Consider the following 15,655-nt stretch of genomic DNA (forward strand, 5'->3'; position numbering starts at 1 on the left):
TTTCATCTACTTGACATTTTAGTTCTATTTCCTGGATATTTATTGGAGAATCATCTATAAAAATGCATCATATTTTAAACATCTTCATTTGTTTTTGATTGGTAGATCATTCAAGGTAAAGCAACTACTAATTCAGAGAAGTTTAATCCCTGAGTAAATATGTTACTGTCGATTCCTGCAGAATAATCACATCCTAGTTTGGATAAATAATTGACAGATATAGAAAATGATAGCTCTAACAAACAGTATAAACCCAGTGGATATAATCAGGGCTATTTTGCTTGTATGCTGTGTTTTCGTTGAGCTGTCAGCTGGTCCATCTCCAGTTAATAAAAGCGTGTCAGCACCCAAACAGAGTCCAGCCACACAAGCATCAATATTTTACAATCCCTCCAGATTCCTCTTTAAAGATGCAAATCAATGCCTCCTATTCATTATCCATGTGTATGTCTTCTAGGTATGGCCTTTGTCATTAAGCAATAATTCACCCCTCCACAGTCCCACATTACTCTGCTGCTCCATACTTTTACAAATGCCTCGGGGCCTATAAATACTAATGAAATCTCTTTGCTTAATTTGATTTTGCTGGTACAACTTGCAGTTATGGCTGAACTTTCCCACGAGAGAGGCTGATTGAACACTTTCAAGTCCTTATGGAAGCAGGAAAACATTCCAAAGAGCCGGGGAGATTCATTTCCGGGGAGATCATTTCCATAATTACCACGATTGGCAGCCTAATGACCTTCTGTGACAATAAAAAGATCTCTTGTTAATTCCATTTCTGTCGCTGACATTCAAGAGATTCCTATCTTACATGTTTGAGGGTTCACAAGATAACAAGTGTACTTTTTTTCCCTCCCATTTTGCAGAGCGCAAAAGAGCAGCCCATTCAGTTTTGCGGGGATGTGGCTCCACTCTGAAAGGGATCTGCTTGTGCCTGCACGCCTCGTCCAACCGTGCCCCAAAATGTTGGATAATTTATGGGCCTGGGGGAGATTATAAAGATGGATCTTTGAGGCAATCAATTCTCATGTTGCGTTTTGAATGGTGGGATAGAAATGAAGTGCAGAATAATTAAAAAGATCACAAGTCCCCCCTCGCATGTAATAATGAGTGGCTCCAGAGGCAGTGGGCCCTGCCACAGCGCCGCAGGAAGAGCCTTTGAATAGACTGAGAGGACACCCGGCTCGGTCCAACACGCCGCCAAACAATGGGGGGTTTCACCAACATGACCACATTGCAAATCAGCCTCTAAGGACTGTGTGATTGTCCAGCAGTCAGATCATAAGCAGAGACTGTTTTCAGAGGAAATATGGAGGAGGACGAGGAGGAGGGGGGTCCTGTTGCTTGGATGTCTAAAGTCAGGGTGACTCAGAGCTTGCATGAAAAGTGACGGGGTGGTTGTTGTGAATATATTTCACAGTGACCACAATGCTCGGAGTGTTTCACAATGTTAAAATAAAATCCATCCGCTCATTGCGTGTGAATCAAAATGTACCATCAGACAAATTGAAATGGGCCTTTTTATACCTCTGAATGTGTTTGACCAAATATGAAATGTGCATCTGTGTGAAGCCTCTTGTTGTGCCAGCCTATTATCCATTTTCTGACTCTAAAGGACCAATTTGTTTGCAGATGAAGTCCTCAAATCTTAACCAGAAACAGAAAAAGTTGACTTCCGCTCTAGTTTCAAAGAAGTCACTATAGAAGAAACTTTGGGACTCCATTGGCTAACATCTGACAAGATTTTAACCTCCGGGTACTGCAGCCAACTCTTTGGGGCTTCTTGGTCAGGGTTAGTGATTAGATAGAGGTACGACAAGTACTTCCTGCTGGTGCTGCCATAGTTTACAGTCCAGTAAGAAATGAGGATTGAAGTTGGATCGTTAGTCAAACCTGCATGGAGGTATCTACTAAAAGCTTTATTGTCATCAAATCAAATGACATGCTGATCAGTGCTGGGATCATGCATTGCAATACTACTGAATGCACTCTCCATACACACTGTTTTCATACAAATTGCTGATTTGCCTTGATACACTAATAGTACACCTGCGCTGCAAGAGTACTTGATCAAAGATACTGAGCAAGCAATAATGGGGACAAATAGCACGATCACAAACCACAGTCCTTTTAAAATAAAGACAAAATGAAGTATAGTGCAGTGAGACAGAGAGGGGGTTCTCGAAACAGATGGAGGCCTGTGTGACTGCTTTCCTCTGCTGGGGGGGGGGGGGGGGGGGGGGGGGGGGGGAGTGAAACGACACCTGGCAGCAGAATCACATTGAATATCATTCTGCTGGTCACTTGGTCAACTCAACATTGGCACACTGCACACACATCCAGAGGTGTGCAGTTCATTTAGAATTTCTGATTTTCATCTTATAAGCTCAAAGCATGCTGTGTGTATCTCCAGTATGCTCTTGTATAATATGTCCAACATCCCTGATGCATAGTAGACGTCTAGACATGCTGTGCTTTTGACCTTCAGCATTGATTAAACTTTTTCTAATGACTATGCACCCTTTCTTGGTTGCAAATATCATCAAGCTATAATATGAATTAGTGATAGTGCTGTTTGTCAGCCCGAGGCGTGCTAAACTGACTGTTAGACGTAACGAAACAATAGAGCTTGTTGGCTATTAGCATTTTGATCCATAGTCCATTGATATACCATCAGGACCATCGGTACATTGACCTGTTGGGGAGAATCTTCAGATCCAAACTAGAGTTGTATAGACCAAAAGAGATACGAGAACTGAATAAAGCAAACTGTCAGATTGTTAACTAACATCTCTCTGGATTAAAGAGGCAAAAACAACACAGACATGGAAAAAGTGTCAGTGTCTAAATTAGCTGAGACAACACCTAGCTAGCAGCTAGCAGTTCACTTCAAACATACAAACCTCCCAATATTCATAACTCTATGCCTTATTATATCTGATGGGGGGTTTTAAATAAAATCCTCTGAAACACTTGCCTTGAAAAACGAATAAAAAAATAAGCAACAGAGATTTTAAAAAAAACGGCCTTTCAACCACCATGTTAAGTTGCCAACTTCAAGTGGTCTGGTTTCAACCTTTTAACCCAGTTGTATTAGGCAGCATAGCCGTATTATGTTTTACTCTGGGTATGACTTTAATTTAAAATAGAAGAAGATAAAAAATAGGTCTAGACAAAAATCTGCATAGATTTGTGACACAGACTTTTTTTTATATGGGAATTTAATGCATTTATATCCAATGGGCAATCAGCTGCTGTTTTTTTTACCCCCACAATTAACCACCGGACTCTTTCTGTGTTCAAGGGGCCTTTTAGTTTTTGACACGCTATGACGGATTAAGCTGGGCTCTTGTAATATAGCCATCAGTAAGGTCCTTTACCTGCTTTTTGTAAACATAACAATGAGCATGGTCCTTGTTACCTGCTCTTTTGTTAATGTTAACAGACAAACAGTAAGGTCCTTTACCTGCTTTTGTAAAGTGTCTTGAGATAACGCCTGTTATGAATTGACGCTATATAAATAAAGATTGATTGATTAAAGATTGATGTAATGTTGCACATCAAGAGGTGATTACAATATCATTCTGAAGCCCAGCTGTTGGGCTGCTCAAAATGCTTTTACACCGCAGGTCACATCATTCACACACTGATGGCAGAGGCTGCTAAAGTGACCATGATAAGTAACTTATACCATTCATACACATTTAGCAAGCAGCAGGAGCAACTTGGGGTAAAGTGTCTTGCCCAAGGACACAGGAGCTAGGAATCTAACTCTCATCCTACTGGTTAAGACACGACGACTCTGAACTACGACCGCCCCTGTAGGCTATATTAACGACACCATATGTTGTTAGTAATGCAGAACTGCCGTTCTATGTCTTTTTGTTCGCTATGTCCCCCTCACCAACATACCTTTTTTTTCAACACATTTGTGCTTTGTTTTAAATTAATCAACTCAAAAAAAGGAAAAACAAAAACATCTCATTTATAAGGCTGTAAATAACCAGTTTCTTATCTGAAGGAACTTGTGCAGAACAAAACAAACAACATCATTCAAACATGTTACCAGATCATCAAAGCGCTGCTGTTAATAGTTATTTGGCTGGTTTCTTCTTGGCTTAATGTCACAACTGAAGAAGCAAAGTGGGATGCTCAACGGCTAATGGGTCCATGTGACTGGACTTCAGAAAAGCAGCTCAGAACAGCAAATTCAATTATCATGTTAGGATTCTGCATGAAAACAATCTACACTAGAAATTAGAAGTATTCCTGTCAGATGACTCCTGTTAGTGGAGCTAATCTGATTTGGAGCAACCTTACACCTTCTTTGAATGTTATCAAATGTTTACAAAAGAGCATAATTTGCTCAAATGAAATCAGATTGTCAGAGCAGTGTTCACTTTGAGGGGCTTGGTGATGCATTCTGGGTAACAAAATTGACCGAGAGGTTGTCTCAAGAGACAAAAAATGGTAGGGACGTGAACAGCATGATATTCATGGTTATTAGATGCATATTTATGATGTAATTATTCTCCTGAAATAATGTGACTTGGAAGTGGAGACTTTTCACTCTGGAGGCCTGCAGGGCACTTATACTGTAAATGCATGTGACTATTCCTACTCAACCCCAAAAGTATTTTGTCACTATGTTCGTCTCCTGTAAGTCACTGTTACACATTTTTGAAAACAGATTTTAATGTACATAAATTACACTTAAATTAAACTGCTGAATATGCCAATCAGCAACCAACTTTAAAATGTAATGCTTGTTCATGTGGTGTCCAGCCTAGTGGTTCGTTTGACGTCCCATGTAGAGACTGTAGAAATCAAAGTGGATGACACAGGTTCAAATCCAACCTGTAGCTCCAGCTTAAAGAGGAAATGTCTTTTTCATGACATGCTCTGTTTTTATTTTGGGATGCAATTTTGCTGTTTGTAGCCTATTTGTTTTTGCTGGTTTGAAACCAAGCTAAATATCCTGAGGAACAAATAATTTTGCACATGGTATAATACCAATAACCACACGCATTAAAATGAGAAAAACAAATACATGTGGAATGGAAGTTGTGAAAAAAGTCTCTTGGTTTTGAATCAAAGCTAAGCAGAAGTGCCTTAACTTTCATTAATAGCCAGCAGGGGGAAACTCAACTGGTTGCACAAAAACGTCTGGAAAATGTTTGAGAAAATGATCCAACTGTTTGGTGTTTCATAACCTCATGGTGCCGGTCACCAGTTTCCCTGGGTAAATACCTTTCTCAAATACATACAGATGAAAGACAAGCCAACAATCCCTTCAATTTGGATATAAATTTCATGAAGACATGAATTAGAACGTAGTTTGTGATTAGTACTAACTATTTGTCTTGCACATCTCTCTGGTTGAGAACAAACTAATTGACCTACAACATCCATTATCCTTTCATGCGATAAGTTGCAGCATCAGTTATGCAAAGTTGATCTTAAATGTGCTCTACTCATGCTTGGTGAGTTGCTTATTTACTATATTTACGTAATAATAAGTACCCGTCTGATTTCCATCATCAAAACTTGTCTGCCTGCGTCAGGTTTTACTGCAAGGGACCTTCAAACTTTTGGACACACACAAAGGCCCCATTCTCCTCTGTGTTGCTCTTCTTTATCACCCAGCCTCAGGGCATAGGAGGTCTGCTCAAACCCTGGTATTGTCTCTGCAAAACCACATATTAAATTTGCCCTGCATTAGCCATTTCATTGAGCTGCAGAAGGAATTCCGTTGCTGGGTCATTCATCTGTGTACATGGTTTGGACACACATTTGAAACAAAGCAAGCCAGTCAAGGATAATATTGAGGAAGTTACATACATATCAAGTTTTGCACCCCATGTCATTTCTGTTTCGCGCTCTTTTGGCTCCGGAGTTGTTGGTGCAGATTCCTGCAGCGGGCAACACTGTGAGACTGTAGCTGCAAGCCATCTGAAATTTCTCCCTACATATGTAATGCCTTCCTCTTCATTAGGAATTCTGGATTTTCCCCATCAGGAATGTCAACTGAATAGAAAGAGAAGGGAGCTAAGAGAGCTCTCTATCCACAGCAAACAATTAACAATGAATAATAAAGAGCAAAACTGTGATTCAAACTGACCAGCAGTCCTGAGGAAAATTCATCAGTTGTGTTTGAACATTGCATGAGTTTATCTCTTGTTTGCTCGTTGGAGTTATGAATACGTGTCTTATTTCATATCTGTTCCTTCATCTGTGCACCAGCACAGCATGGTTTAGCCAAACATTTCACAACCATGCAAATGGTTTAGACTGTGCTACTTGTTTTGTAATAACTTGTTAAATGAAAACAGCTTTATTTACTGTCATTATGTAAAAAAACATAAACTTCAGTCAAACATGGCAAAAAGGAAACTTTGAATCAATAAAACAAGTCCTGGAATCTGTTGTTGTTGTTTTTTTTTTTTTTACTTTAACTGTATTTATTCATTTCATTATTTTTTCTTTTGTTGCTGTTTGACACTGACGAAATTCTGTTATATTGCATACAATGACATTAAAGTCTTGTTGAACACCTTTGTTTTCTCTTCATACACGTGGACTGCAGGAGCCGGGGATTACACTGATGATTTATAAAAAACTGTACACTACATTCTGCTCCCCCTTGAAATACAGGGTGCAATGTTGTACTCAAAGAACCTCCAAGAGAAAGAGGTCTCCTGTCTATCCCATGAAGACATTTTTTCTCATTCTTGAGTATAAGAATTATTTTAAAGATCTCAAACCAACCAACCCTTTCACTCGAACAACACTCACTGAAACAACATTTACCATGCTGCCAATTTGAGCTGCAGAAGGAGATACAAAAATATGATTACATTATTTTGATATTACTGCCTTTTCCTCATGCACCACCATAATAACAGAGGCATTTATAACATTGATTACACAACACCTCCATATGCAAACAATAATTATTCAATTTTTTTTAAGTGCATCACATCATGTAAAGTTTTTATAGACTCAGACAAAGCAGGAATAAATGTGCACAGCCAGCAGGAGTGCTACTGATGCACATTTTGTAATCAAACTCTGATGCACACGCAGAATTACACACAAGAAAACTATTTGGGAAAAAGAACTTTCGAGTTGATTTTTATCGATCTGAAAGTACGCTATTTGAAAGTGCATTTGTAATAATAAATGTTCAAATCCCTCACTGTGTCCAACACTTTATTCTCCATTGACCTGTGCTTTCTTCTTTCAAGATTTATTTTGGTTTTTTTGGGGCGTAATGACAATTGGATAGAGCCAGAAATCATGGAGAGAGAAAGTGGGAAAACGAGAAAGAAGCCACAGGTTGGATTTCAGACCTGGACCCACCTGCGTTGGAGGACTTCAGCCTCTGTTCATGAGCTGGATGAGCATGATAACCATCTGACTATCAGTGTCCCTAACCTGTGCTTTTTAACTATATTGTGTTAATTTATGTACAACTTACAGCCTTTTTTAAATTTCCTGCTGCCCTATATTTCAGACACTTTCTGTTATGCTGTTTCTTTTTCATCAAACTGTTGAAGTGTTTTTCCTTCTTTCTTGTTGCCTTGTCTATTTGTTGTATTTTAAGTTGATGTTTTTTCCTTGCTCAGGTAACCAGTTAGTCCTGCAAGTTCAAAAAGGTCAAAGCGAGAGATGAAAGCTTTTCTTTTATCAAAGAAAGTGTCCCTCAATTCTGTAACTTGGTGCTGACCTATATGGCACAGCACTGCTACACACGTCTTTACAGCAGAGTTTACAGTAGACTCAGTGTGCACAGACTTCAATGACCCTCAATTATTGTCCCCAGATTCCTTTCAATTTAGCCCATTAATGGCTCTGTAAACATTGGATTTATTTCAAAGACATTTCCAGTTACCTTAAATTGTGTCTGTCTAAAACCAAAGTCATCTGACAAAATAGCCCGTCTCTTTATGCTGCCATTTTAGTAAAAATACGAGCCTTAATACAATCTAATTATCTTTGCTGCAGTAATTTAAACATCAGAGAGGTGAGCAGCTGTGGCTAACCATCATCCTCTCACATGATAGGCAAAGAGTTGTGCTTGCGCATCACTACCCTTTTACAATAATGTACTAAATTTAAGACTAAACTCATTCCTCTCTACTAAAGCAGCAAAGTAAATATCATTATAGTGGCTCAGGCTAAACTTGGGTAAATTAAATAAAAGCTGTTAAAGGCTGCACAAATAGCTTTCAGAGAACTTTATTGTTTCTTTTGGACCAAAAACAGACATTCGATGTAATCTAAATAACAGATGACGCTGAAAGGAGAAAGGTTTGTCATTGAGGGAAAAATGTGATTGGTGTTTGGAAAGTTTTAGTATAAAAATAAAAATATTCTGGAAAGGAAACGATACAAAAGGAACATCACACAGTATTCGAACCAATTTGTCAGTGGTTTGTTGAGCTTCATTTTAGCATGCTAACAAGTTGACTGCACTCACATAGGCCTACTGATATTTTTTGTTGATATTTTATTTTTTCCACTGCGTTCAGTATCTCAGCGTATCATGCAAATTTTCGCAAGCTATAGGGACACTGATGCTATGGGCGAAAAAGATAACATCGGCTTTCTAACATGTCGAAAGGGACACTTCCACCCATCCCTATATGTTCAATATGTCTTTCATTTTGCTGCCTTGGGATTTATTGTCACCTGAAAAGACCATGGATAGTAAAAATGTAAATGTGGTTTTTGAAAGGGTCACAACTTTTTGATGCTGAAATGAGACTTTACGCTAAACATTGTGGAGCTAACATGTTTTATTTTTAGCAGGTATTTCACAAAAGGTAATACAACATACAGTAAGTGATAAGTAGCTTGTCAGACAACAACCTAAATCAGCATTATACCACCAGCAAATTAGTAGGAACAGCTAATGTTAGCATACAGCTAACCTAAAAGTTAGCTATGAATTAGGTGAAAAGCTGTACTTACAACAAATGGTCTACTGTCATTCTAGATGTTTTCTATGCATGGTCTTTGACAATCTATCCAAAGGCAGGAAAATTCAGATAAAAAAGTTTGGATGCCGTAAGTTCATACGACACGAATAAATGGAGAGCAACAGTACAACAATACAATTTGAATCAACAATTGAGATTTTCATCCTCATTGTGAGATGAAGAAGAAAAATCGTACTTTCACAGACCATCTAATGTCACTGTTTTAGCCAAATGTACGGGTCGTTTTATGATAATTTCCCAGTATAGAGCATTAGTAGTAGCCTATGTTTCTGCCACCTTATGTCAAAACACATTATATCACCTAAAGAAGAAGTCCACTGGGGACTCATATGCCCTCATGCTGGTCACATTGACATGGTCCATTGAGTTGGCATCTGTCCGTTGATCCTCAGTGTCACAAAGTTCACCCTGGGCTCGTGTCCGTCTGCTGTATGTCATTCTCCATGTCACTGTAATCCCCAGGAGAATTATCAATCAGTACGTGTATGTTTCGGTGTTGGGTACTATTTTACTGGAAACTCTGCATAAATGTGGTCTGCTTTCTCTCCAAACATCTTTACAAGTGTGAGTTTTTATTTTCCTTTATTTAGAGCCTGTGTCTGTGTGTGGTACGTCTCCCCAGTGTATTCTAAGCCCGTTACTCAGCTCTCACATGAGGATGACACGTGGCTTCTGGTTTCACTGTAAAATTAGGCTGACATCGATAGAGTCACAAGTGTCACCATGTGGCCGTCCTGCACTTCACCACAATACACAGAACTTACTGTAAATGATCCGAGGCTTTTACCAGGGCATGTCTGTTCTCTCCAGGCGTGTTTTGGTCGGTCTGCGGAGTTGACCACAATGAAATCATTCTTTTATTCTTTATCATACATTTTAATGGCTTTAACATTTACCATCAAACATGGACACATTGTTTACAAATATGAGTCATTAATCTCTGTCTTGCTTGTTCCAGTTTTCAAGTTAAACAGCCGAACATGGTTCTGTATGATGTTGTGCTACACTGTTGACTGTAGGACAAATAGGCAGCTGTTGACTTTATGAAGCTGATAGATGACTTTCTGCCTGGGAGCTAAAGCTTCAGCCTCAGTCCCTTTGAAGAAGTTCTTGTTTAAAACAAGCCGGGTGGAAACACTGAGACATCAATCAAAGACAGACCGAGTGTCTCCTTTTTATCACTCCATTGAGTACTCGGTATCCAGAATGTCCTGTACTTAGTGTAATAAACTTTCAACAAAGTGTTGTTTAAAAAACGAGCATAGCCGTTTTACACCGATCTGAAATGTGATCTTAAGACTATGAGACAGACAGCGCAACAACTCCCCTCAAATGAAGGCAAAACAATTAAAGCTCACTCTGCTGACTGTCTGCAGTTCATAAACCCCGCCTACTTCATGTTGACGTGTCAAACTGTAAGATAAAATAAAATAAAGTAAAACACGAAAAGACAGCATTTCGGCTGTTTTGTGTACACGACTTGGGTGCTCATGGTGTGCTGCATTTTACTATTACACTATGACCTAATGCCAAAACAAAAAGATAGACTACAAGTATAGACAACGTGGACGTTTTTAAACATCGCATGGAGCAATAGCCAAGTGAACTAGCTTTAGCTACAGTTTGTGTAATCAGAAAGCTGTAGATGTCATTGTCACCAGAAACACTGACCGACTCTGGCTAGAAATCACAAGATGCTTTTTTCTCTATCACTAATCTAAGACTTGTTTATGAAGAGTTTTGATTGGTTAATATTCCACCATTATCGCTGTAAACTAAATCTTCTGTTTGAGTAAAATAATTTGTTTTTAAATCTTTGGATTATTCTTTTGTTGAAATACAAAATTACACACAACACTTGCCTGTAATAATGTAATAGTTTCCTTTTCAAGTGTTCAAAACTCAAACCTGTCCTACAAAGTAAATCCAGGCTGCTGAGTGTTTTGTTACACTGCCGGCCGTTGAGTTGTTGCCCCTTCTTGGTCCGATCATTTGTTTTCGATGGCTGAAGGTCTCAGTTGCCCCGTCCATGGCAGGACCAAATTAAGAGGTGAACTCAGGATGGATGAGCGCAGAGCGAATGAAAGATTGGCGTGCAGGAAAAGATTTTTCCTATTTTCTCTTCCTTTTATCCTTTTTCCTCGGGCCACCTTCTGTCAGATAAATGACGTGTGAGAGAAATATTATTTGTCCTGGATTCACTGTTGATTCTGTGTTGTCCTCCTCAGAGTTGCTGTCTCAATTTCGATGATAGACCAGAGGTATACAAGCAAAGGAGAATGTTTGCTGGTCTGCTGTAGATACAGTATATGCCCTGGAAGAACAATTTACAGTTTCAATCATGGATCTCAAAATAGCTCTCCCTTGTTGTCTGTTTAATGTTTGAACAGCCGACTATATTCTGTTTCAAAGAAAGCAAGTAGACCTCGCTCGAGTTAATTTCAGGGTTTTTCACCTTTTATTGTAAAGGACACAGAGACAAATGAGAAGATAAAAAACATGACAGAACAGAACAAAGCATGAGAATTAAAGAGCAAATAATAAAACCAATAATACCAATTTATAGTGAAACAAGCAACTCACGCCGCTTACAGACATTTTCTAGATTTTTCAGGAGTGCATTTGGGAAAACGGCTTCTGTCAGTTTTAATGATCATGTTTAAACTATTCACAAATAGCTTCAAGAAAATGTCTGCAGCTTTCTTGTCCTTTGAAGGCAAATGTGCAACAACCTCCAGTCTATGTTTTTCTGCTGTGGAGCTCTGAGCCCTTTTGAAGAGAAGAGGCCTCTGCTGCCCTCAGGGTCAAAGGTTACAGCTCGGTCCAGATGAAATACTTCATATCCGTTAGATTTCCTGCTCGGATCATCAGAAGGGTTAGGTCACCAAATATATATTGATCCAGCTGTCACACAAAATGTCCCATCATGTTTTAGTGTGTGATGAACTGTTACCAAAAATATAATTGAAGACTTTGTAGCGGAGGTCGCTCGCTGTCTTGAAGCATCTTTAGATCAGACAAAACAGAGATTATTTTGATTGGATGTAACAACTTAAGTAATGCAGCTGATCAGTTTGTTAGCAGATGATTTCACTTAAATATATTGCTGTACGTATGTGAACTATGATCATCTTATGTCCCATCGTTTTTCCCACAGGAAGATCCAGATATCTTATTTAAAACGCACGATTATATATATATATATATATATATATATATATATATATATATATATATATATATATATATATATATATGAAATAAAACTTCTGTTTGAATTCCTTTTCTTCAAAAGGTCTTTAATCCTTCAGTCAGACTTCCTCCCTCCTATGTAGATTTTATGACTTTACACATGAATTGAAGATGAACTGATCAGCTGTGAAATGTGACACTTCATCATCAGCATCATTTATTTTATTTACATGCTCGATAAAGAACACATTGTGGGAGCCTATGAACGAGAGGGCTCGGGTTTAACAACAAGAGAAAAAGGAAAAATAAAACAGGAATATTACAATTTTAATACAATATTTAAATAAAAGTGAAATCATTCTTTATTTCCTGTAAGTTGTGAGCAACTCAGCTCTGATGTATGGACAGTACAGAAACAGTGACAGAGGCGGTCCTGTGATTCTGTTCTGAGCGTGCACTGACTCATTCAGTGGCGGTGACATCATCCTATAGAGACAGATCATCACCCCAATTATTAAAGAGATGGCTTTGTGTCCTGTTTACCACCCCTGTGAGTGAATAAATGAGTGTTTCTGTCCACCACCACTATCATCATCACCTCTACCACTAACCTTATGTGTCACAGGCCTATCTCCTAATGGCCAATTAAATGCCTGCATTTGAGCCAAAATGGCGTGATGAGGAATTACTTACTGGGTTACTTATCTGTGAATGGTGCTTCTTTAGCATTTGGTGGCATTTCAGGGTCCCGATCGCAGGATAACTGCAGGTCATTTGTATGTTAATGACTCAATGACATGTAGTTAAGTTAGGTGTGCAGCTGAACGCCTCGTCGGAGTTAAGAGTGGGGCAATGAAGTCAGAGATGTAAGACAGGAAAGTATACATTTAAAAGTAGTTATCATAAGGTACAGGGATGTCAATGTAAAAAATTAAAAAGTAAAGTATAAACATGTATATACAGTATACAAAATATATACATTAAGAGAAATATATTCAGAAATAGAAACACTGTTTCAGCATATTCAGACTACTGAGCCACAGCCCGATTCTAACACAATTGTAATCTTAAACTCTTTTCACACATATGGAAATCTTCTAAAAACCTCTGGAGATTTCCCTGAGGAGCTGTAGCCCTTATGTGAACGCAAACAGACACATATTTCGTGCAGACTTCACCTGGAGTTTCTCCCCAAAGACCCCAAGAGTACACATGTGAAAATGGCTTTAATAAGGTTGTAACAGAAGTTTTCAGGAGTGCTGTGCATGTGTGTTAAGGTAATTACTTAATCTCAAAACCTACAGGCTGTTCTATAAACAGTTGATTAAAAGATTGAAAGATACTTACAATTGTGCGTCACAAATATATCATTTAGAGAATATATTATATGTGTCACTAATTTCCGAGATTTATTTGATTTTAGACATGTGTAGCCACTTTTTGTGACAGTCTCTTCAGTCATTAATGGGTTAAGGATAGGGTATGACATCATCCTGCTGCAGAATGATGTTACTACACTCAAGTTGATGTGAAAAAACACCACCATGTACTTTTATCTAAAGCCTTTATCAATATTTATATTAATAGGATCATTTTAGTAAAAATGTATTTCAGTGTTTTGCAATTAAGAAATGAATAGTTCCCTAATCTACAATCAATCAGACTTTGTTTGCTGTTACCTAACAATACAAAGTAAACTGTTTGCAGGAGAGCACTGTGGCTTGGTTTTTAATTCAAACAATCCCCTCATGTAATTTAACACAGTGCAGGCCTCTTTCAATAAGCACCACAGTTATTGATCTCCCGTCCTCGTGCAGCACTCCTAAAGAGAAAGCAGAAAGTTGTGTGAATGTTCTATGCAAATGTTTAGTGTATTAGCATACACAGTCGTAATTAAAGCATAATTAGAGAGACAAATGGTGCTGTGAAGCTCTGCGCCTTGGCTCCGGAGTCTGTTTATCAGCAGCCCCTTGTTTAGTCGGCTAAAACAGGTTTATATGAAACAAGCGCCGCCGACTGCTGCATTAATTGTTATCATTGCCTTGGAAAGCAAATAGGTGCCATAGCGCTGCGGACTGTGAGAGGAGAGAGCCGGAGAGGGACCGGGACAAATTAGTGTGGAAAATGAGAGTGTCGAAATTGGAGAGGGATTAGCAGAGACGATAATGAAGCAATTAAAGAGTAAGCGCTCAGCACTCAGGTGCCTTTACTGAGCTGGTTCACTCCAGCTGCTTTCAGACGCTCCAATGCAAATATATCCCCAACGGTGAGGGGAGGCAACACTCTGTCCTAATACATCACTGATAGAGAGTGAGAGCAGAGAGCACAACACGACATGCTGCAGATTAATGCAACCTGACAGAGTACAACACAATCTGAGCACAGCGGACATGACAAGATAACACAACTTTAAATGACAGAAGACAATACAACACAGAAGCACATTACACCACACCACAATTCAAAGCTGTACAACAGACACAATGATGCTTTATGACCAAATTATGCATCAGAGATTATTTGCTTGCTGTACATTATCCCTCTTTTGTGTGCAGCTACCTACTAAAGAAAATCAACTACATGAAACTAAATGTTGACTTGGAAATTATTTTTAAATACTTGACTCTGAACATAGATCTACTTTACCACACGTCGGTTATTCAGACACTGAGGAGATCTGTAAAGTGTCAGAATTCAGTCTTCAACACAGCCATGTAAAAAGGAGCATTGACACAAACTGATTACATAATATATGTGAAGACAAGGACTGGCTTTGAAATGTTATGTTGTAAGTGACCCAAAAAATTGCATTAAAGGGAGAATATTAAACCTTTTGATTAATTTACATGGCAAACCTCTTTTTACCAACTTGCAATGAAGAGAAAAAACTACATTTCCTTTAGGAATCAGCATATATTCAATTAAATTACAGTGATCATTTTTCCTCCAACAAACCTTAAAAACATTACCACAGGATAACATGATCTCATACATAGAATTAAAATTTCATGTATTCAATGTGAAATAGACTAATAATGGTTGTGTTTCTATACAAACGAACAAATCTAACGCTCACACAACACAACTGCTAGCTAGCAAATGATTTCCATCCGCAGCCAACGATAGCCCAAATCATACAGCACACAGAGTAGCTTAGTTTGAGACCACATCTCTAACTTACAGTGTTAATGCAGCTTGTTTCCAAATCTCCTCCTGTTTGACATGTTGAACCACTTACCATCCAAGAACTACAGTATGAAATGCCAACAGATCTCTCGGTAATTGTTGCAGTGAAGCTTCAGTCAAGATTAGATTTTTGTATTTTTGCTGACGTTTAAAAATCTGGTTGAGGCCATTGAGCCTGCACATGCTAATGATAAAGGAAGAGGCAGTGTGAGCCAGAGGTAGGAGAAGAAAAAAAAAACTGAGTGGAGAGAGGAAGGGACGGGGCTGTC

The sequence above is a fragment of the Symphodus melops genome (genome assembly GCF_947650265.1).
Source record: "Symphodus melops genome assembly, chromosome: 8".
NCBI lineage: Eukaryota > Metazoa > Chordata > Actinopteri > Labriformes > Labridae > Symphodus > Symphodus melops.